We start from the raw sequence: 21,021 nt of genomic DNA, 5'->3' as shown, positions 1-21,021 counted from the left end.
TATCATGTATAAATTTATAGAGTGGGATTCACGGTTGTAGGATTGGTTTTAGGTAACGGAAGAGAAAGGAAAGGGATAATTTTATAAAATAAAAAAATCAAATTTGTAAAAGAATAACAAAAAAAAATACAATTAGGGGGGATAACCGTCCCAAAATTTTAAACTTGAAAGGGTGTAAGAGATTTTGGTGTATCCAATGGGCTAATAAGGATGGAAGTTTCGGTGAGGGGAGTGGTTATTTTCCCAATAAAAAATTTATAAAAAAACACTATTTATTATAGGAAAACCCGTTAATAACTGAAAACTATTTTGTACGTCAAAGCCATGCAATCTGCACCATCAACAGTCGACAGTACATACCATTCTTCCCTCGCCGCATCATGCTCGATAAAAGATCCTAGGAAGTAGAATATCCATTTACTCCCTCGTCCAAAACACATGCTACAGGTACTCTTTGTGTTTCAAATTTTGGGATATAATCTTTTCTCATCAAGAAATTTTCTGAAACAATATCTCTATATACTAGAAAAAATAGTGCTTCAAGATTAAATATAGACCGTCCAATTTTCTGAAGGTTAGATATAAGTGTCACAAAATTTTCTGTAGGTGGATCTGATCCAGATCTGACCTAGATCATGATCTAGATCCAACCCAAAAATTAGTAATTTTTATTTTATAATTAGTGCAGATCCTTTGGCAATGGAAATCTTTATGATGACTTGAAAATCAATTTTCAGCATCGACCATAAAATTTGAAACTAAAAAAATGGTATAGATCTTGTAGATCTTTAAATAAATTTTTTTAAAGGTCTTATTTCAAATCATCAGTAGAAAGCACTTTCAACAAAAAAAAAAAACAAAAACCAAAAAGATTCAACGGAGATGATCGATGTAAAGGTCTTCCAATGCTTTAATGTTAAGATGGGGCTTTACCTTTATTGATAGAGCTGCAGCCCTCTCAAACCATTTTCCGTTATTTTATCCCAAATCAATTTAACGAATGTTACGCAGCAACAAGATAGGTTAGGATTCAAATTTGAATCATTTGCAATAAACACCTGGAAACATTTAAATTTTTGCGATTTTCTTTATTCTATATCGATTAGGGCACTATAAAATCCCAAGGATTATATTGATTCCCAAATCCATTGAGATTAGGACAAACTCTTAAATAAATTTCCCAGTTTCTTCAGTCCCAGTTTTCATTCGATTTATCTTGCCTAAAAACTTGGAGTTTCGATTTTCCTGATTTTCATTTCCTTGTCTCTCTTTAAACTAATCCTTGCCCCTCTATATCGCTACACCTGTATAAAATCCTGCTCTGCGTTTTGGATAATAAGTTTGCTCTGCATCTTGGAGAATAAGTTTGCTCTGAGTCTTGGAGGTAACTTCTCTCTCTGTATCGTCTAGTTCTTCTTCTCTCTCTAAAGTTTTGTAAAACCAGAATATCAGGTTGGGTTTCTCTCTACGAAGATGAGCCCTATTTCTCTATCTAATCTTTTCAAAACCGGTCTGTTATCGATACCCTCTGCATGCAATAGTTAGTTTGGTTTCTCTATGTATAATTCTTCCCTCTCTTTATTTGCAAGATGTGATGTGGTTTGGATTTCTTGTGATTAGGAATTAAGATTTGCATATTTTACTATATTGTTTAGGATTTGATTTGATAATAATTTGGCTGGAATTGTGGTACATGATAGGCCTTCAAGGCTTTGAATATAACTTTGTAAGCCTACCACTATAGAGTTTGCAGTTCTGAGGTTTCTAGGGTTTAGGGATTTACCTACATGCATCCATTATCTACTCTTTCCTCTTGATCATATTTAGGTTTTAGAAAACTGTTCCCTTCGGTCCTTGTATGGCATTATACCATTTTCTTGAAAAATTTTCAGAAACCTTACTTGGTAAAGTTTAAAAAATAAAGAATTTGGTTTGTAATATCTTTTTTTAATATTCTTTACATTATATTAAAGATTAAAAATTGTTTTGGTCATTAATACTCGTTTTTATATTTTCTCATCTTTTTCAAAAAAAAATTTAAAATACCCTCAGACACAAATCGATTATTTAACATCTATTTTTTTCATTAATTTTCAACTTTATTTGAATGTATTTTGTTTTAGTCATTCTTTATATACTCTTCATATTTTAGTAGATTTTTTTGTAATTTTTTTTTGTTTTTTCAACAATTTTTTGACGCCCAAGATATGCCTAGTCAAAAAGGTCGAATCGGCAAGTTTATCAGTTAGACCGATTAAACTGCTTTCGAACTCATGTCCAGTTAACTATTCCGATTTGATTTTACAAACACTGATCTATATGTTATTTGCTCTAATTAGTACATCATTCCTCTTATACTCTCTCTTCATAGATAGAACAACGCGAAGGATCAAGAATCCGTACGAGTTACATACAGATTAGACCTGTCATGTCGTAAGAATATCAGAGAGAGAGAAAGGATTTGAGAATACGAGCAAGATATAAATGAGATAGGTTAATTTGTAAGATTAGAAAAAAAAACTAATTTTAGTCGAAGTGTAGGCCACCTAATCATTCTTCTTCTTTCTCTCTCCACCTCTCTCTCTTTAATATTTTCCCATAATAATTTTTATTATAAGTATTTTTATGTATTAGAAATTGTATGCACAGATGGTAAAAAAGGGACGCAACCTAAAAATGTCCCAATAATAAAAAATTTAAAACTTACACTATAGCTTATCCGCTCTCACGCATCGTGAAAAAGAGAAAATTATCACGACATAAGAAACAAAATCAGTGCTTAATTGATTAGCACTTTGGCGATTTGCATTACTATCAATTCCGATCTCGGTTAGGGGTCCTCTCTCCACTGACTCGCCCAAAATAAAAAAAAATAAATTATTGATTAGTAACAATAAATATTAGATAAAATTGAAAATCAGGAAGAGATGACACACGAACGATAAATTCTTTGAACCAATAGATATATTGGAATGAATTGGTAATATAAGTTTATGTGAATTTTTTTACAACTGATTTTCTTATTGGTGTTTGTGAGATGTACCTGGATCAGAGAGTTTGGACCTGAAAGGAGAAATATTTGATTTAATATGATTAGTTATCATAATATAAGGAAGTTGAGAGAGAAATATTAAGGGAGAGAAAGTCCCATAGAAATAGGAAAAGAGACATGGAATGAGATTGACATGTATGGACCTATAAAATAAGGAGGGTTTAGTGGGAGTGAGAGATTTGTAGTTTAGAGGAACAGAATCCCATGAAAATAATAAAATTAATATATGAATGGAATTTTTAAGATGGAATTTTTGGTTCTTAATTTCACAGAGAGAAGTGAACATCGGTTTTTTCAATAAAGTTATTGGCTATTTTGGCCATATAAAAATGTACTGTCCAAAGTGCATCCATAAGAACACTTTGTATATTTGATCCATCAAGAAAAATATTTATTAATAATATTTAATGTACATTAAAGATAAAAAAACCACTTTTAAATTGGTATGTAAAAAACAAAAATTTGAAATTAAAGTGTTTTGTAATTTTGAAATTAAAGATAAAAAACTACTTTTAAATTTATTAATAATATTTGCCATTATTTCCCTTATGGCCTTTTTATACGAACGAGTTAAGTATTTCTTGACTTCCACACTTAGGCAATAGATTTTTTAGGGATTTCAGATAAAGATAATTACTATATAAAAAATAAAGTTATGGAAATTTAAAAATATGCTGTTTTACCCGTAATAATAGATAAGGGCAGAATAGATTTTTAGAGATTCTAGATAGAGATAATTATAATATAAAAAATGAAGTTCTTGAAATTTAAAAATCAGCCATTTTACGAGGAATTTATTTTGGACCGTCCAATTGTAAGGCTCTAGCTGACTTTTTTTCATTGACAAAGATAATTATAATATAAAAAAATAAAGGTCTTGAAAATTTCTTCTTATTTTTCGTCTCTCTCTCTCTAATATTTTCTTATTACTTTTCGTCTCTAATATCTTCTTATTCTTTTGAACTTTTTCCAGGGTGTTATATATTTATTGACTTTTATACTTATTTTGTACTCTTTATCCACTAGCTGTAATCTTATTTACTTTTTTGTGTGTTATTGGATGAAAAGAGAACGTTATTGATTTTCTTGGTTTTTGTTTTGGGGAACATTTTCATGATTTTTGTTTTGTTTAATAATTTCTTGATTTTTTTTTGGTGAATTAATTTTTTTATTTTCTTGGTTTTTGTTTTGGTGAATAATTTCTTGATTTTCTTGGTTTATATTTTGGTGAATAATTTCTTATTTTTGTTCTGGTGAATAATTTCTTATTTTCTTGGTTTTTCTTTTGAATAATAATTTAATTTTTTTTTTATGAATAATTTATTGGTTTGTCTTGTTGATGGTTTTTTAGGATTAAGGGTACTATCTCGTAACGTGATTACTAACTTCTTTAACTTCTTGAGTTTCTTGGAAAATAACATAAATGTAAAATTTATTTAAATTGAATATGTTATTTAGTAATTTATGAAATATTTTCCAAAGTGAAATTAGATATCATAATTTATTTATTTTTTTGGCCTTTTCAGTAAATTTTTAATTTTAAAAATTATAATAAAAATAATGACCCATTTTGTTTTTATTGTGTACAATTTAAAATTTTGTTATTTTAACTATTTTAATTACTATATAAAATCAACAATAAATCAATTTCAAAATCATATTAAAATGCCCATTTATTTTAAACAAATGTTATGTGCTACATTTTTTTAAAAGATATTTATATTTAAAATTGGTATTGTCTATAAGTAAATGATATTATCTAGTTATAAATTTTATTTAATAATCATAATTTTATTAGTTTTTGTAATTAATTTTATAAAATTTGATGTTTTAAATTTATGCTCTTAAACTAATTTATTCTTAATTTTTTATTTTATTTTTTAGAAAATTTAGCCTTACATATAAAATTAATAGCTCTTAGAACAAATACTTGGAAAATATTATGAATTTGAAATTTATTTAAATTGGCAATGTCGTAGGTTTCAAATTTATGGATGCATTGCACCTTTTAATAATGGGTGTAGTTTGTGTAGAGTCGAGGCTCTAAACAATCAAAGTAAAGTATACCTTCAAATAGTGTCAACAAATGTGGGTTCAATACTGGAAATCTTTATGATAGCCTTAAAATACATTTTCGTCTTTAATTATAAAATTTAAAGCTTAAAAAAAAGTATAGATTAAGCAGATCTATGAAAACTATAAAATCTTGAAAAATGACGGTCCAAAAATACATTACACGATGCACTATTTTCAAATTTTGAATTTCATTTTTTTTCTTATGCCCATACATCTTGATGTCCAAATGATCAATTTGAGGATATTTAGGCATCAAAACAATTCGGGATATTTGGGCATCAAAACAACCTATTCCAGTGAAAATTTTGAGGTGGGCTCGAATATGATTGTTTAGATATAAACTTTTTCCTTTAATAATTTATAAAATTTATCAAACATTTTAATTAAAATAATGAAGGATGATATCATCTTTAACAGTAAAGATATTAGTTATTTTGAACTAAGTGCATTTATTGAGCACAGGTGGTCCCCTGGCAACATCACCCAAAAAAAATGTCTAATGTGTTCCTCTATGAACATTTTGTTTATTTGATCCATGAAGAACAACCTATTTAATATTACTTTATGCATTTAAAATTTAGGGATTTACGTGTTTTTTTTTGAAGAAAAGTAACTAAAATTTAAGTTTTTCAAAAAACTTTGTGAGGGATCATATATCAAAAGGAACATAAATCAATATATGTTACATTATTTCGTAAGATTTTTTACATAAGAAATGATAATTTTATGGATTCAAAAGGCCTCACAAGTTGAAGATCACACCAGATAATTGGGCGACATAATCAGGGCTGGGTTAGAGAGAGAGAAAGAAGAAGAACAGAAGTGAGACATTTTTCAGGTATTTTCATTCTTCTTTTCTAACTTGTATTTTTACTATTCTCTTTGTGTGTTTTTTTATTTTATTATATTCGTGGTATTTCCTTTTGGTTTTCCTTTCTCTTATTCCTCTTAGGAAAAGTAATATTGGATTTGCACATTGTTCACTATTCATGGAGTTGGACTTTCTTTTAGCCACTGTACATGAACTCTCTCTCTCATAAATCTTCTTCTTCTTCCTCTTCCTCTCTCTCTAATACTATCTACCTCTTCTTCTTTTGTAGTCTTTATTTTTTTTTAATGAAGGTTCGTGGTTAAAGTTCAAAAAATTAGAAAATCTTCTTCTTTTTTAACTTTTATAGGTATGTTATATTATGTGATTTTCGTACTTGTTTTGTATTTTTTATCAGCCAATTGTAACCTTATTTGGCGTTGGGGTATGGGTGATTAGGGGGCGGATGCCTTGATATAACGCCCCACCCTCTAGTAGTCACAACAATTTTATTTTTTTTTTAAAAAAAAAAAAGAAAGAGAAAGAGCTAGCCATAATCTTTTGGTTTGATGGTCTGATGAGAAAAATGAATCCTTCTCATGATGAATACCATTTTCTTTGATCTGTCTAGAGTTAACGATTGCATAATAGCAATATTAATTTATTGGTTTTTTTTGGTGAATAGATTTTTTTATTTTCTTGCTTTTTATTTTGGTGAATAATTTATTGAATTTATTGGTTTTTGTTTTGGTGAATAATTTATTGATTTTCTTAGGTTATGTTTTGATGAATAATTTAAGAACAATTGTTTCATGTGGGCTAGATCTACAATATGTGGTCCAGAGGTATAAAGCATCCATTTTAAAGATGGATGCATATAGGTGGTCCATCTAAAAACAGTTGTAACTAACGGTTCAAATGTTTTTTTAATATAATTATCATTTTTAGTTTTATTTTATTTTATTTTATTTTTTATATTCATGATCTCCATGTTAAAGAATATATATTCTCTAAAAATTAGGATTAAATTATATTTTAAAAATATATTTATTGCCAAGCCAACAGATGTACAATCTGCGGGGTGGCCGCATACTAACCGCATCCATAATTTATTGATTTTCTTGGTTTTTATCTTGGTGAATAATATCTTGACTTTCTTGAGTTGTGTTTTAGCGGATAATTTATTTTTATTTTTTGTTCCTATTTTGATTAATAATTTTTTATTTTTTTTATTTGGAATTAGTTCTTGATTTGTCTCTTTGGTGGTTTTTTGGCTCAAGTGTGCCATTTAGTAACACGAGTCGTGGCTTCATTATTTTCTTTAGGGATGGAAAAAGTTTATATAAGGATTCAACCTTATAATGTAGAACTACAGATGCACTTCAAAAATCCATCGAAAATGGTAGTTTTAATGTTGAAAAACCCTTTAATTGATCATCTTAATGTTGAAAAACCCTTTAATTGATCATCTCGATATTGAGATGTATGACCATGAAAAAAACAAAGATTTTAAGCCTCAGAAATAGTGCATTTTACAACATATTATCTATACCGTCCATTTTCAAGATTTTCATATACTTATATATTTACTTGATTTTAACCATTTTTGAAATTTTAAATTCTATAATTAGATATAAAAATAAAATTTGAAAATATCTTAAGAACATTTTACATCAAAATTATATACCATGATAAAATTTGAAGGTGCACCTTACCTCTACAGCTACACGGCTGCATCCGTATGCCAACTGCACCCTCTCTGAAAATAGCATTAATGCCAAATTTGTTTGAATCGGAACTGATTTATCTTCTTGATTTTCTTGTAACTTATTTATTTTCTTGATTTTCTAGTAACCTCTTGATATTAATAGAAAATCATGTATTTTATTCTAATGAAACAAACACGTGGAATCAAGAAAGCTTCGTCATTTCGTACGGATACTATAGCTGTAAAAAATTATCTAATGTGTTCCTCTATGAACATTTTGTGCATTTGATCCATAAAAAAGAACCTAGATAATAGTACTTTATGCATCTACAATTTAGGGATTTACTATCAAATAAGTAATTTTAAAGAAAAGCACTTAAAATTTAAGTTTTTCGTGAAAATTAGCGGTGAGGAATCATATGTGGAAAAGAACATAAATCATATTTTATATTACGTTATTTGTATTGGTTGGTTTAAGTAGACCTTTGGTGACTGCACTGTACATCTAAACCAATTGATTGCCCGAAGCTAGACTCTCGCTCCTCCGTTTCTCAAACTACGTGGCTCGGGCTTTTTACATAATAATAATAATAATAATAATAATTATAATAATAATTATAATAATAATAATAGTAGTGTTATATGTATTCATTCAAAAATGAAGATTATTATCATATCAGATCATATTCAGAGCTTCGTTAGAGGGAGAGAGAAAGAGAGGATAGGAGTATGGCATTTTTCAGGTATATTTAGTCTTCTTTCCAACTTGTATTCTTCTTCTTCTCTTTGTGTGTTTTCTTTTCTGATTTTTATTCTTTTCTCTTAGTCCTCTTAGGAAGACTTGGTGAGTAATTTTTTGATTTGTTTATTTTGGTGAATAATTTCTTGATTTTATTGGTTTGTGCTTTGGTGAATAATTTCTTGATTTTTTTGGTTTTTATTTTGATGAACAATTTCTTCATTTTTTTTGGGTTGTGTTTTGGTGAATTTATTTTATTTTTTTTTTGTTTCTATTTTGGTAATTTATTTATGAGAAAAGATGGGATTAGTCCATTAGCTCATATAAACATATGAGCCCAATGGTCCAGCGGTTCAGATTGAATTTAAGCCGATCTAACGATTACGAATGTCCGACAGTGCTTGAATTTTATTTTTTTTCTACAGAAATTTTAGGTGTACGTTCTTTTCATCAAGGCGCACCTAATAAAAATATAAAAAAAATTATCCTCAAAAAATAAAATGACCAAAATACCCCTCAAAAATTTTTGGGGTATTTTGGTCAATTTATTTCATGTAAAATAATTTTTTTGATAGTTTTCAAATATTCAACTATTTTTTATGAACACACCCCTAAATATTCAAGTAATTTGGATTTGTAGAAAAAAAAAAGCTAAAATTCAAACACTACCGGACATCCGTGATCGTCAGATCGATCCATATTCAATCTGAAAAGTTTGACTCATATGTTCGAGCTAGTGAGCTAATCCCATATTTTCCCTTTATTTATTAATTTATTAACATCAGTGCTAGCTTCTTTAACTTCATGATTTCCTTAGAAAATGGCATTAATGCAAAATTAATATGAATTGATTTTCTTGATACTTCCTTATCTTTTTTATTTTCTAAGAAATTCTTGATATTAATTGGAAATCATGAAAGCTTGTGAGTACGGACACTAAAGAGAGAGGAGATTGGGCATTGGATTTTGAATTCTTAGTTTCTTGCCCAATAGGTCCTGAAGAGACAATATACTCTTTTTTTTTTTCAGAGAGAGAGAGAGAGAGAGAGAGAGAGAGAGAGAGTTTGGAAGTCTTTTTTTTCAACTTAGTTATATTTGTTCTCTCTCTCAAAAGAACAATTGAGTTCCCTTTTTTTTTTTTTTTTCGTGGAAAATAATTACACGCCCTCTCTCTCTTTGAAGTTTGAAGTACTCGTATAATCTTATGAAAAACCGAATTAAAATTGTGCAAATCTTATCCAAGTTAAGAAGAAAAAATTGCATCCTAAAATCCCGGATCAATAGGGTCTAGTTAAACTACATCCTAAATCCTACACTGATTGGGTCTTTAATTTTCTTTCATGATAAAGCTTTTGTCCAAATATTATCCAAATTTGGATACCTATAACTAATTTTCCTTAATGTTAGGAAATATAATTCCGTTTAGATCTTCCTTAATTCAAGGAAGTAGATTAGCCTTAGGATTCCTAACAAGTTTTGGCCGAGATTCTCCACCGTTGATTTTCAACAATGTGTGGCACGAGATCTGTTGAAGGCGTGGTTTATACAAATTTGAAAACCAAAAGTTGAGGGTCCTAAATAATTATAGACCCACCCCTTCTTTTTACACAACACCCCAAAGTTTAGAGTCCTTGGGTCTTCTTCTCTGTGTCTAAAAGTTTAAGGTTCATGGTCTTATTGTTGACTTCATAGAATTTTGTTCAAGGTAAGTTTGCTTTCTTCTTCTTCCTTTAGTTCTTTGGTTTTTTATTTAGTGCAATTTGTTTTTGTACTTTATGGGTTTTTAAGGCGCAAATTGCAAGGGTTTTTGCATTTTAAAAGCTATCGAAACAAAATATAATAAAAAAAACACACAAAACAAAAAACAAAATCTAGGCCTTTTTTTTGGCTTTTTTATTTTTATTTTACAATTTTGATTTTAAAAAAGAAAATACAAACAGAAATTCCAAAAAAAAAAGAAAAAGGAAAAGAAGAAGAAGAAACATAGAATAAATTTTCTACTTTGTGAATTTTCTATTTTTTCAATTGTTTGAATAAATTGTGGTGGTTTACTTAATTATGATTGTATGAGATTTTTGTTTTGTATTTTGTTTACAAATTTTGAGTTATTGTATTGCCTATGATTATTTCGTTATTTTTTCAGATTTTTCAAAAAAATATAAATATTTTTTAATATTTTGTAGTATTATCTATTCTCCCTTTTTCTATATTTAATAATTTTCTTAGTTATTTTATTAATTATTTAGGTTGTCTGATTTTTCTTCCCAAGGTTTTTGTGGGTTATTCGATAGAAGTGAATGTTTTCACAATATGAATAGTAATCTCTTTGATTTATTTTCCATTGGTGTTTTTTATATATATTTCGTAACTTTCTTGCTCCATATTTATGTATAATTGCCTTTTTTTATTTATAATTCTTAAGTTTCCTGCTCCGTATTCATGTCTAACTCTCCCTTTCTTTGCTTATGTCTCAGTGAGAGAAGTAAGAGCCAACTATTCTGCAATTCACTCATGGAAGTCCAACGCCACACCCTAAAGTTAAAAAGAAGTAGGGAACCTACAAAAAGAAGGGAACCTGTCTTAAAAAGAAGAAAGGATACAAAACATGGTAGTATAGATTTTGATAGCGTGATGAAATCGTTATTTCCCTCCAATATTGATATACAACAATTTGAATCTGATGCGGCCACGAAAGAGTTCCTAAGCACTGAAAGCTCCTTTCTTTTCGGCCAAGAAGACCGTGAATCGCGAGTTAGCACGGATGAGTTAGAATTGACCACAGATGACTTAAAATGGCTTCGTACTTGCTTCTCAATTCCAGATGAACTCCCAAGGGAAGTGGAGGAGTTGGATCCAAGTGTAGGAAACCTCTTCGAGCTGATTACTCCTATTGGTTGCCATCGCTCCCCCCTCCAAGAAGTTCTCTATCCTTATTCGGTGAAGCCCTCTACCCAATTCTACTAATGGATATCGCCCTTTCTCTCTCACCGGCAATCAATCTCGATCTCTACCTCGATGATTGCTTCAACTAATTTTTGGTGAGGACAACCGACATCTGTGATCCAATCCATGAAGTTTTACTATTGTATATATGCTGTTGATGGTTATATTCTGTTTATGGATGATCTTAATCCTCGCCGGCATATATTTTACTGATGGGTGATCTCGATCATGGTCTCGATTTTCTGAACTCCTGTATTTACTTTTGCTTTTGCTTTAAGTTTATTGTATCAAACAACATTCACTTAATTTAATAATTTAATTAAGAGTTCAGCTCATTTTTTTTTTTAAATGGATGCTATCTGTGTGATTTCCTAATAGTTGAAGGCACTTTTTGAAATAATATTCAGCTTTTTAGAAATTGTGCGGAAAATGTGTTTGTATACAGAGGTACTTTTCTGTGGTTTCCATTTTTGTTGAGTTACAAGAGATTTGTTTGGGTCATAACAGAGGTTATTTTTATTTATCATATGTATTTGTATCTTATTGGAAAGAGCTTCCAGAGTTTGATACTTGTGCTTGTGCCCCAGTTTTGGTGTTTTTAAGCGTGTTTCAGTTATTTAGGACATATTTAGTGTAGATTAGGATCTTACTTTTCAATTGTAAGATTCAAAGAGATGGAACATCAAAGTCATGTTGGGTTTTTTTTATTTCTTTTATTTTTGTTTATTGTAATACATTGAACAGCTTAACATATTTCTCTCTCTTTGGGTTTTTTTCTGTTATTTTTGTTGATTGTAATACATTGAACAGCTTAACATATTTCTCTCTCTTTGGGGAAATGTTTTGATTGGCTGCAACACAACCTCACCGAAAATTGTAGTTCTGTCGGTTTGTATAGAAATAATGCAATCCGAGGTCCTTACCGAGGTCCATACTCTCAAAAGCATTAAATAAAGCGTGATTCGAAAATGGGAACCTCAGAATGCCTGGAATTGAGATATGCATAATCCATAGAGGTCTGAGGTCCCATTCTTGTATCACTATTTTTCTTAAAAAATAAGAAATAAAGCGTACTTCAAGGATGGGAACCTCATACAGCTGTTTTTCTCAAAAATAAAAATAAAAAAAACGGTCCAAAGATGGGGACCTTGGACCATTGTTTTTCTCAAAAATAAAAAGGAAAGAACGGTTAGAGGATGGAGACCTCGGACCGCTCTGGAACAAAGGCCTACTCAGTCTAGAGGGCAGTCCGAGGATTTCAACCTCGGACTTCCTAGGCACAATCCCTAAAGCTTGGGGCATTACCCTACTAACGAAAAAAAGAAAAAAAATTAAAATGTGGTTTGAAAATGACATTCTCATACCATAGGGCAATTTTGAAAAAAAAAAAACACAAATTGACTAACATTTTGCGTAATTTACACCCATAATTGCTAAAGTTTTCCAGTCCTCTTGCAAATCACTCTTAAATTTTTAAATAAAATATGACGCATGTACATGGTGACATCCTCAAATCTAACCGTTTGGAGAATTTTCTTTGCCTCCAAGAATTAGAGAGAGAGAGTGCGTGTTTGAGCGATATTTTTGCACCACTTGGAGAGAGAGAGAGAGATTAGTGATATTTAAAGGAAAAGGAGAAGGAGAGAGATATGGTTTACATATTTCAAGGACAACAAGAAAATACCCCTAAGATAATCGAAGGTAATTAGCATGATCTTAGAATTTTCTAAATGAGCTCTGCACCAAGAACTTTTGCACCAGATTTTCAGATTTTCGAGAGAGACAGATCATCCTAATAGAACTTTCTCTCTATCTCAATCAGTGATTTAAAAAATAGATCCTAGACCTGGAATGGGCACCTTAAAAATTGGTTTAGATTGCTAAAGCGACGGTACTGTATAGAAAAAATAGTGAAGAGAACTGTTTTACTGTAGAGAACCGTCAAGGACCCAGATCAATCTCACTAAACACCATGTCAAATCGATGGATCGGCAATCCGAATTGGAGAATCGAGCAGATCGACGGGTTTTGGCCCAAAAAATTCAAAAAATCACTAAAAATATCTAAAAGTAGTGTTTTTTAAGTTTTCAAAAAACATAGGAGTGGTGCAATATGTACTTTAATTATTTTGAAAAAAATACTTGAATACTGAGATGTTTTCCTATCTGGATGTTTGTTAACTATTCACTCATCATTAAAAAAGAGAGCTAATAATAGTCAACATTATTATAAATACATGGTCTAAAATGAAACATATAACAATTAAAATACAACCTAATACCAAAATAAAACATATCATTGTTATTTCTCTTCATCATGTTGGTGTCACTCATTAAATTGTTTCGACAATTCATCAAGTCATTTCATGTGTGCCTTAGAAGGGAAAATATATAATGAGACCATTTACCTTTAAGTACAAAAGAGTCACAATTAATCTTATTTCATTGACCAAGCTCAAAGTTGAAAAGAATATTCTCAAAATTTGTGACACACCCAAGCTATCAGATTTCACATCGGACATCGTATCAAAAATAATTTGTCTTATTGTATACAATCCCGCCTTGGAATTGTCTGAACAACTTGTTATATACTTCGAAAGAATCCAATTACGTTGAAAAAATTGAACGAGGAGCCGTAAGAGGTGAAAGATCTCATGTACGGTTCTATAGAGTGACAGTAGGGGTGACTTTACATAACGACAACAACTTAATACAATTTCAAATTGGGAAAAGTTTATATACAATTTCAAATTGGAAGTAGGTGGAGGGTCCACTATTGATTTTTGGAATCATGAGTGGCTAGGTGATGGACTGTTGAGATTTAAGTATAAATAAGTGTTTGATAGAACAGTCAATCAACATTTAAAGGTGGAGGATGCTATAAGGTGGATTGCTGATAGATTTCCTAGGATATTCGTTTGAGCTATAATAGGGTGTCAGATGTTGTTCTTAATCACTTTGTGAGCTGTTACTAGATCTTGATACGATTTATATATCCAGACATCATGAAGATGAGGTTGTATGGGAGTTAACTACGGATGATATGTTCTCGGTGAAATCGGTGTATCATTTATTATTTCATGATAGATTAAGATGGGAACACCCAAAACTCATATCCATTTGGAAATGGCGCATCCCACACAAGATTCAAATCTTCTTATGGACTATTTCGTAAAATAAAGTACTAACAATTGACAATTTGAAGAAGAGGTGGAAAATAATCGTCAATATTTGTTTGTTGTGTAAAAATGATGAGGACACTGGAGAGCATTTATTCATTCATTATCAATTTACTTCAGCATTGTGGACTTGAGCATTTCAAGTATTGGTTTTCAAATGCCTTTACTGGCACATCTTATTGATCTCTTTGATCAACTCTGGACTCCTTGTTTGCCTAAAAAGGGGGTGATGATTTGACATATTTCCAGGGCTTCAATCCTTTGGGATGTTTGGTTGGAGAGAAATAAGCGAATATTTTAAGGTTTCAATTGGGAGTTGGATCGTGTAAAAGATAAGATTTTTCAAAATGTTTGGTTGTGGTTTTCTTCTACGAAAGAAGGTTTTGGGGTTTCAACTATTGATGTTCAGCTAAATGTGAGGAGTTTGTTACACCAACAGATCTTTAGATTCATTATTCGTTGTCAATGGGCCCCCACCCAATCCTAGATGTCTTAAGTTGAATTTTGATGGTAGTTCTTTTGGAAATCCAGGACGTACTGGTTTTGTTGGTGTGGTTAGAGATTATCAGGGTGTAGAGATAATCACATTTTGTGACTTGTGTGGAATAACTACAGCAAACCAAGCAAAAATGTTAGCTATGCTTCAAGGTTTAAATCTGGTGAAGGATCATTGTGATCATTTTGCATGGTTGGTGGAAAGGGATTTTCCAAATGTTATCAACTGGATGTCCAGATCTAGTAAGCCACCTTGGAGGTTGAGAATGTTTTGGTTGGAGGCTCTGGATATTTGTTGAAATAAGGTAGTGGCTTTCAATCATGTCTTTAGGAAAGCTAGTGAGAGGGCAGACTCGATTACTAAGGATGGAGTGCCGACCCCATCTTTGTTGCTCAATTCCTTATCCTTTTAATTGTTGTGTTTTTCATCTCTTCAGTGTAATATTTAGAATAATTGAGCAATAAGTCTTTGCAATCTTGTCAAAAGAAAAAAAGAAAAAAAAAAAGCATACTTCCAAAAATTCACTAGAAGAAGTTGTTTCGATGTCCAAATATCTTCAAATTGATCATCTCGACAACAAGATGCATATACATGAGAAAAAAACATGGATTTCAAGTTGTGGAAATAATGTATTTTGTAACGCATTTTTGGATTGTCAATTTTCAAGATTTTCAAGATTTCATATATCTGTCGATCTACACTATTTTTGAAGCTTAGCTTTAAATTTTATAAATAAAGATGAAAATATAGTTTAAGGCATCACAAAGATTTTCAGTATTGAAACCACATTCATCGACACTTTTGAAGGTACCCTCTAATTTGATTGTTTAGAGCCCAGGTTCTATACAAACCGCACCCTTTAAAATCATATTAAATTTTTATTGCTCTACCAAATAAGTTATTGTAACAATAACAAATTAACAACTAATTATTTGTTAATATATATGTAAGTTATAAATATATTAATTTTAAATAATAGTCTATATTAAATATGAAAATAGCATAATCGATATCATAATAACAATTTATTAATAATGCAGCAATTTAATACATTAAATTATGTGATATTCTAATATGTTTATAACAATAAATTATTTAATAGTAAATAACTTAACAATTTTTGCATACTTATATTCATTCAACATAATAATATTAGTATAATATTAATGTAATTGTATTCACATGATTATAATGACATAGGTTTAACAAGTTAGTAAGACAACAAACAATAATAATTTCAATATAATTATATTAATTCTATAAAACAATAAATATTGTTAACATGGAAAAAAACAAATATAGACTATTTCATTTAGCGAAAAAGTTTATATAAGGTTGCAACCTTATAATGTAGAGCTAAGAACACCTAAAAAATAATCGAAAAAAGTAGTTTTAATGTTGAAAAACCCTTTGATTGATCATCTTGATATCGAAATGGATGACCATGAAAAATAAAAAGATCTTAAATCTTAAAAATAGTACATTTTACAGCATATTATCTACACTATCCATTTACAAGATTTTATAGGGATCCACTTAGATTTTAACCATTCTTAAAATTTTATAAGGAAAATATCTCCAGCTTTTATTATTTCTTCTTAAATTCAAACTTTTAAAAGTAATGTTACGACCCTTCAAATAACTATATCTATTTTTATTTCAATTTTTAACCCAAACAAATTAAAAAAGAAATCCTTTTTTTAACTCTCTCCTAACGTGTTTCAATCTCACGATGTAAATCTCCCAACCGCTCTCTGTCTGTCTACTTTCCCAACCGCTCGGTCTCTCTCTCTCTCGTTCTCTTTTCTTCCATCCTCTTTCTCTCCCTTCTTCCCACCAACCTCTGCAACGAGAGCTCCGCAACCAAAGCTGAAACTTTCGCCGAAAAGTTCACTGGGACTTGGTGGGTTTCGCCGCATTCCGGCCCTTTCACCGGAAAAGACTTTCTGGCGCTGGAAAAATTTCTATTAAAAGAGCACACAGGTCTCAGAGTAAACCCTAGCTTCTGATACGCCATTACAGTCGCTTTGAGCTCTGTTTTTTGCTTCACTGATACAGAGGGAGCAATTTCCAGGGTTCTGATAGCCTCTGCATTGGGCAAAGCCATAAATTTTAAAGTTTGTTCCTTTGATGCAGAAGCTGCGACTTGAATTTGTTGAGGATTGAAGGCAATCTAGGGTTTCGTTCACGGTTTTCTGCAAGGAGGTGGGAGGGTTGTCCCATTACATTGAGATGAGATTCGAGAGAGAGAGATGAGGCTTTGGTTGTGAGTGGCATTAAGAGTAGGAGGATTGGAAGGAGGTAGAGGGAGAGATTTGAAGACATTTGGAAGCAGGATAGAGTTGCAGTAAAGAGAGAGAGAGGGATAGATGAAAGAGGCGGTATATGCACTTTTGAGAGAGAATTAGAAAGGGGGTGTTTTTTTTGTTTTGTAGTGAGGTTAGCTGTGTTTGTTTCGAGGGACGGAGGCATGAAATTGTTGTTGAGAGAGAGAGAGAGTTGGGTTTGTCTGAGGATTAGATACAGTATTGTTGGAGGTGGGCAAAGAGAGAGACGACATTGTTGTAGAGAGAGAGAGAGAGAGAGAGAGAGAGAGAGAGAGAGAGAGAGAGAGAGAGAGAGAGAGAGAGAGAGAGATATTTAAAACTTGGTTTTCGATTGGAACAAGGGGGAATTCCAGCTCAAATAAGGGGGGGGGGGGGATTCCAGCTCAAATAAGGGGGGCTACTCCTTGTCCACTTCTGGCCTTTCTCTCTCAAAGACTGAACACCACTCTCCCTCCCTCACTAAAACGGTAACGTCCATCTCCATTTCTACTCTCTCTCAACGAATGAATACAACCTCTCTCCTCAGGTTGTGAGTTGATTTGTTTGTTAGAGAGAGAGAGGGAGGTTGAGAATTACAGGTGTAATATTGAAGGAGGAACGTGTCGTATAAAATCCAAGAGAAGGGTTATTCGTGTCGCCACCTGCTTCCCTTTACCAGTCACGTTTACAGAATTCCACATATTCCACTTCATAATTCATAATGATGGTAAAAAAGAGATTAAAGGGGAGAAAGGGGCTCATCGATGCTTTCTATATCTTTCGCTCAAGAAGCCTCTGCCAAGTAGATTCAAGCCAAATTCCGGTGATATTCCGGCCAGATTTCACACCAGGTAAGTTTTTATTTATTTTAATATTGTCAGAAAATAGAAAGATACTTAAAAAATTATGCTGCCTTATTGGGTTTAGTAAATTAAGAATTCGGGTTTATCAATTTTAGAGGTATTTTTAATATTCTGGTTGCAATTTTCAGTTTTTTTTAAAGGGCTTTTATAATTTGCAAAAGGAATTACAAAAGCTCCTCAAAATGTTACCCAGAAATGTAAAAAGGGAAAATCCCTATATTTTTTGGTTTTTCTTACATATATAGTTTTAATTTTAATATTATAATTTGTAAGGGCATTTGTAATTAAAATTTATAAAAGCCCCTAAAATATCCAAAAAATCAGAAAAGAAAAAATATTATTTGTTGCAAATTTCTTTTTTTACATTGGGTTTTTAAATTGCAACTTGCAAGGGCTTTTATATTTTGTAAAAGCTATTAAAACAATGAAATGAATCGAAAATACCAAAAAAAAAACGAAAAGAAATATGCCTAGAGCATTTTTTTGTATTTTTTTATTTTTATTTTTATTTTTCAAATTCAATTTAAAAGACAGAAAAACAGAAAAAATCCAAAAAAAGGAAAAAAGCAGAAATTTTAAAAAAAGAAAACTCAAAGAATATTTTCTGTTTTTTTAATTTTCTACTTTTTTATTTATTTTTGAATAAATTATGCTGGTTTACTTACTTTCTCCCTAATTATGATTGTGGTTCATGACTAGCGTTTTTAGTTTTATGTTATGAGCTTTTTTTTTTTTTTTTTTTGTGTTCTCTTTACAAATTTGAGTTATTGCCAATGATTATTTCTTTGTTTTTTCATATTTTTCAAAAAAAGAATATATTTCCTATGTTTTTGTAGTTTTCTCTATTTACCCTTTTTCTCTAATTACCCTTTTTCTTTATTTACTAATTTTATTAATTGTTTAATTTATTAAACCGTTCCGATCTTTGAGCCGGTCCAACTGAACCAGTGCCCTTACTGGTTTAGTATTAGTTTTTATGTCATAAATCACTGCATGAAGTTTTTAACCCAGTTCTTCCATTAAGAATTCTTGAGATAACAGGAGCGAGAGAATTACCTGTTGCATTTGGATAGTTTGTGTTTGGATGTTACTAGTAGAATATTAAAGGACTTATATAAATATGTATAATGGCCTTACACATTGAACAAATCATATTTTTGGTCAGTCCATTTCTCTGAGGCATATTGTTAGGTATGTTCATTTTGATTAAATCTTTATTGCTCTTCTTCTTTTTATCTGTATTCCTTTTCCCTTTCTTTTATGTTTCACATGTCCATCTAATGTTTTGTCTATTGTCTATTCAGGGTGGCTGTACTTTACAATTGTGTTTTAAAATCCAGATAAGTGGGTGGATCGTTCACCTAGAAATTGGTGTTGGATCATTGTATTATTACGAATCGGTGACCAATAAAGTATTTAAAAATAAATAAAATAAAATAAAAATTGAAATAGGGGTTTATATGGTGGTGACTTAGAGAAGACCTAAGAAAACACCAGAGAAGCTTTAAAAAAAAGAAAAAAACATGTACAAAGGGGATTTTTAAGGTTGAACATGATTAGGACCATACCATCCTGGAACCAGTTCGGTCTCAAAAATTTCCATCCAGATTGGCGATAAAGGATAAAAAAATCATTAGGTTTTAAAACACCGATCTGCACCTGAAACTATTAAGAAAGGCCCATTTACCCCATCAACAAATCAGAAAAAAATGTGATGAGAGTCTCTTCTCGCGTCTCTCGCTCCTCCCCTCTCGTCTCTCACCTTCCTACATGCTGGAACGATATCTACAAACTCTATCCTAGGACCTCGCCATCCTCCTCTCTTCCCCCCCCCCCCCCCCCCCCAACTGAGACCTTCGCTTACCTCCCCCCTTCCTTCCTCCCGTCTCCCATCCTTCCCCTAAGGCCTCCTTTTCCCAGGTTGTAGCCTCCACTAAGCCCGTTAATTCCCCCACTCCATCCAATCCCCCTCCCTTGCTTCAAGAGCAAAGGAAACGCAGCACGCTTGGTCCCCTTTTCTCCCCTTCTTTATCTCCATCGACCCGGGAGAGGTCGAAAAATCATCACCTTAACTGCTCGCATCTCTGATTGGAAGCTTCCAGCCTGAGTGCCATAACATCAGAGGCATGGAAAGGGCTGCACAAAAATATTGGACGGAACCCAATATCACATGCAGTCGCCTCGCAAATGGCGAAATCCTCTTCTCCTTCCCCTCTTCGAGCAGCGCTCAACTCGCTCTTCAAGATTCAAAGTCCTTGTCTTTTCATGGAGCTTGTTGCTGCCTTTGCCCTTGGTCACCGTCGGAGGGGTCATTCAGGAAACAAAGGGTGTGGTTAACTTTCAACAACATCCCTCTTCAGGCTTGGACACCTGGCACTTTCTGCTGTCTCGCAGCTGCCTGTCGTACCTTTATCTCGATCCATTGGATCTCAATTGAAACCCTCCCCCTGGGCTCAATCAGAGTTCTGGTGGAAGTCCTAGACCCCCTTTTGATTCCCAGAACTCGGTGGCTTGAAGTCTCAGACTTCTACTTCCCAATTTCGACCCTCTGGACTCTGGCGTCCCCAACATCCCATGCTTTCCTTCACCATGCTACTCTTTCCAAACCTAAGGTTGCAGAGGCTGCTTCTTGGACCCTGGCCACAAAGAAAGCTCGTCCGAGCAGAAGACGTTGACGGACTAATTCAAGGTCGTTTGTCAATGGAGGCCTTAAAGTTGCCCAGCCACATTTGTTGGCCCTATCTCCGGCCTAGCCTCCTCCATCGCCCACATCTCATGAAGGGCGAGCCTCCTTTGGCCAGCATTCTAGGGAGCAGGCCCCCGACCCTCCCATCACTGTTCCCCTGACCACC

General features: G+C 32.0%; 2 long non-coding RNA genes across 2 annotated transcripts in view; both read left to right on the top strand.

Annotated features, from left to right (window-relative positions):
* The first annotated feature begins 494 nt into the window (after positions 1-494).
* On the top strand, positions 495-11,610 carry LOC148779358 (uncharacterized). Its single transcript, XR_016046094.1, has 3 exons — positions 495-1,384; positions 5,894-5,966; positions 10,858-11,610. It is a non-coding gene; the product is annotated as an uncharacterized LOC148779358 (long non-coding RNA).
* A 5,127-nt stretch (positions 11,611-16,737) lies between these two features.
* LOC148779357 (uncharacterized) overlaps positions 16,738-21,021 on the top strand; it is a 35,704-nt gene continuing 31,420 nt past the window's right edge. Inside the window, exon 1 of the long non-coding RNA XR_016046093.1 lies at positions 16,738-18,157. This is a non-coding gene — a long non-coding RNA (uncharacterized LOC148779357). The remainder of the gene's footprint in view (positions 18,158-21,021) is intronic.

Source organism: Amborella trichopoda, chromosome 12 (assembly GCF_054954075.1).
Source record: "Amborella trichopoda isolate Santa Cruz 75 chromosome 12, AtrichopodaSantaCruz75HAP2 v2.0, whole genome shotgun sequence".
Taxonomy (NCBI): domain Eukaryota; kingdom Viridiplantae; phylum Streptophyta; class Magnoliopsida; order Amborellales; family Amborellaceae; genus Amborella; species Amborella trichopoda.
Note: the sequence above shows the minus strand (reverse complement) of the source record. Positions and strands in the feature narration are given on the sequence as shown.